The sequence below is a fragment of the Benincasa hispida genome, chromosome 5, assembly GCF_027475165.1.
Source record: "Benincasa hispida cultivar pf3 chromosome 5, pf3_genome.v1.1, whole genome shotgun sequence".
NCBI classification, from domain to species: domain Eukaryota; kingdom Viridiplantae; phylum Streptophyta; class Magnoliopsida; order Cucurbitales; family Cucurbitaceae; genus Benincasa; species Benincasa hispida.
Window position 1 is genome coordinate 14,720,991 of NC_143482.1, and position 4,015 is coordinate 14,725,005.

A 4,015-nucleotide genomic window follows, 5' to 3' on the forward strand; every position below is an offset into this window, starting at 1 on the left:
TTAAGCATCATTTTCATAATATTGCGGTTGCATGCGTTCAACGCATTAGAATTGTTGATTTTTGTATTTTTATGCAGAATATACGTTAACGCAATGCAAGAATTACGATCATAGGAAATCATTGGTCGAGCGCAACTTCACCAAAAGGCTTTGCATTGATCGTGCTCGCAAACATTTGCCCGAAAAGGATCACCGCAACTTGGTCAGCGTAACATGGTGGCCACATCTGAGTGAAAGGCCAATTAAGCGTGATGGGATAAAAAGCTGATGACAGTCGAATCCAAATTAAGTTGACAACCGATAACAGTCACAAAGTACATCCAACTTTATCGGTGACAATTATTCGGCGCATTAGTCAAGAATTAAAGTTGTCCCGCCTTTCACCATGGATGCTCTATAAATACCAAGGGCTATCTTCAGAGAAGAGCTTCACGAGTTAAGCAGTTAGAGATTTCATACTTCATTTCACACGTCTTGTTCTTAGTTTTCTTCCATTTTAAGATGGACAAGAGGGAAGAAATTGTGCCGACAGATCGTTCCGGTAAGCTTGGGAGAGCATCGGAAGCTTCAAGGACAGAGAGAGGGCTGACATCTGCAGAAGCGTGAACATCTTTAGAACAGAATAGAGATTTCAGTGTAAAGCCTCGGTCAGCAAGAAATTGCTACCAGGCTCTCTACCTTTAACTTCCATTTTCATTTTGTACTTAACTCATTTACAAAGATGGAATTTCCTTCTTTATACTTGTTCACTCTCTGTTATTCACGCATTAGTAGCTAAATCGGTTCAATGGGTTGAGAAGCATTTAGCTAGCACAACTAAGGAATCTTCATTCTTTGCAATTATCTTGTTTATGTATGCTTCATTTGTCCATTAGAGATACTCGAAAGGGAAGTCTAAGGACAGGATATAGACTTGGAAAGGTCAGGTTAGAATCTAGACTTGAAAGAGTCAGATTAGAACACATAAACAAGAGATAGGTGCTTAGGAATGAGCACTATTTGTTATCAACGCATCGCATGCATGCTAGAGATAGGATATGATTGTATGCGGTCACATTTCTTTTATGCATCTTGCATCATCGCATAGAACAAGAGTAGAGGCTTAGGGATGAGCTCTATGGACAATTTGTATTCAACAGATGCATCCTAGATTTAGGAGCATCGCATTTACATTGGAAAATGACTTGATGTGCATGGTTGCAATATGATCACATAGTCTGACGCATTCCCAACTTACGCTAGCTAAAGATCTTCTCAACCCGTTCATCGCATACTCGTTGCATCTATCAACGCAACTATCTCTTCTTAACTCTGCCGCATTTTTTTATTTCTTTTTCATCAACGCAAACAACAAACCCAACGACTTATTTATTGATACGGTTACCGCAAAAGCTTTCATAAAAATTACCAACGCAATCTATTTTCACAAGCCCCTGTGTTCGACCCTGGACTTATCAGAAAACTCGGAGGAATTTACACTTGGATTTCGCTGGGCAAACTTCAGTGCACAACGCAATTTCATCAACGCATATTATCTATATCACCACTGCATAAAACCAAACATCAAGTTTTTGGCGCCATTTCTAGGGACTTCGGCAAAATAGAATGCTAACGGTAATTTTTTTTTATTTCTTTGCAAACACTCAATCTCTGGCAAATTACGACCCGAAGATTGAGAGGACATTAAGAAGAAGATTAAGAGACCACCAACAAAACCAAGAAAGAACACCAAGAATGGCGAAGCAACCAGACGCAAGGGCCGCCAATGCGAATAATATAATGGCCAACCCCATCCTTCTGGCGAATGACGCAATAGACCCATCTGGGACTATGAGTCACCAAACCTCTATGATTTCTCTCCAGGAATCATAAGGCCGGCGTTAGATAGATCAAGGTTTTAAATGAAGTCGATAATGTTGCAGATGATTCAGGCTGTTGGCCAGTTTGGAGGAAGACGTGGCGAAGACCCCCACGCCCACCTACGGAGCTTCATAGAAATCTGCAATACTTTTGTGTTCCCGAATATCTCAACCGAGGAAGTTCGACTAACTCTGTTTCCCTTTTCTTTGTGTGATCAGGCGAGGAAATGGGCATATTCTCTCGAACGGGGAGAGATAACTTCGTGGGAATAGGTGGTAAAAAAATTTATGAAGAAGTAATTCCCACCAACTGAGAACACTAAGAGAAGTAAATTAATAACAAATTTTAAACAAGAAGATGACGAATCGCTCAGTGATGCTTGGGCGAGGTTTAAGCGGTTAGTAAGAAACTGTCCACACAATGGCTTACCAGATTGCCTACAAATGGAGATTTTCTACCAAGGATTGAATCTCTCTTCGCAGACCACTGCCAATGCGGCAGCCACTGATGGTCTACTCGACAAAACCTATGAGGAGGCAAAGAGTATACTTGATCGTATTTCCAAAAATCACGAGGATTGAAGGGAAAACGATCAGAGATTAAGAATCAAAGAAAATGACGCAAACAATGGGGTCATCGCATCCCTGCAAAATTAAATGACTGTGATGATGAGTCTGATACAAGGCATCGCAATTAATAATACGGGAGCGAAGAAAAGGCAGGTCGGTGCAATTACTCAAATGACCGCAAGTTGTGTCATTTGCAGAGATGCACATCCGATGGAAGAATGCCCAACAAACCCGCAGTCGATATGCTTCATGAGAGATAATCCCTACTCCAATACATATAGCCCCGGGTGGTGTAACCACCCAAATTTTGCATGAAAAAACCAACAACAAAACTTTCAACCTGTGGCACAAAAAGGAGACCACCCGGATTTTTCCCGCAAAACAACGATCTAGCGAAAACCCAAGCTAACAGCTCACAACCACCGCAATCTTCATCCTTGGAGAACTTGCTAAAGCAATACATTGAGAAAAATGAATCAGTGCTTTAGAACCAAGCTACATCCATTAGAAATCTTGAAATCCAAACGGGAAAAATTGTGGGCGAGCTGAAAAACAGACCGCAAGAAGTGTTGTCGAGCTCAACTGAGCTCCCTCGCAATGCTGAGGGTAACAGGGAGGAACAATGCTTAGCAGTCTCCCTGCTAAGCAACAACATGACTACGGAAGTAGGGGAAAAGCACATTGCGACCAACTTAAATGCCGTGATAACCAAAGACTCGTCGACCTATAGTTTGAAAACGCCCGAGAAAATAGAACCTGAATTTGCGTCCACCCTTAAGCCTCTAGATCTTAAGACAAAAGAAGTTTAACCATCAGTGACTCCGCAAAGACACAAAGAGGAAATAATTAAGAAGAAAAGATCGCAATAGGGGTTGCAACGCAAAATGCTATGATCCGACCTAAAATGGGCGACCAAGGAATCTTCACGATCCCATGCTCTATCAGGGGGACCTACAGTGGCCAAGCACTATGCGATCTTGGGGCAAGTATAAACGTAATGCCGCTATCAATCTACAATTGAATGTCAGCACACTTATGTCCACAAAGGAAACTCTCATGCTCACAAATAGATCTCGAATACACCCTGAAGAAGAGTTGAAAAATGTCGCAATTTCAATCGGTAAATTCATCCTATCGGCAGACTTCCTCATTTTGAATTATAAAATGGACGAAGATTTGCCCATCATATTAGGACGACCATTCCTTTCAATCGGTCGCACTCAACTTGATGTGCGAGAGGGGAAATTGTAATGAGCATTCATGGACAGAAACTCCAAATTAAGGCAGTAAAGATTCCAGAGGACAAGGAAAAGAGAGGAAAGTCACCATGGACGTGAACAAACTAGCCTTGAATAAGTGATCCCTGTTGGGGATGTTCGGACAACCGTCTGGACAGCTCAAGCACAAGGCTCTGAAATGCATCTTCAACTCCAAAATGCAGGAAGGCACCTCTTTTCGAGAACACGTGCTTAACAAGATGGTCAACTTCAATGTGGCGAAGATGAATGACTCTCGAATTAATGAGGGCAGCCAGTTCAGCATTATCCTACATTCATTGTCGGATAGCTTCCTACACTTTGTCAAAA

The 4,015-nt window shown here is 41.8% G+C and overlaps 1 non-coding gene across 1 annotated transcript; it reads right to left on the reverse strand.

Annotated features, from left to right (window-relative positions):
• Window positions 1-2,180: 2,180 nt before the first annotated feature.
• Window positions 2,181-2,287, reverse strand: LOC120078840 (small nucleolar RNA R71). The gene has a single exon (XR_005482121.2). It is a non-coding gene; the product is annotated as a small nucleolar RNA R71 (small nucleolar RNA).
• Window positions 2,288-4,015: the final 1,728 nt, after the last annotated feature.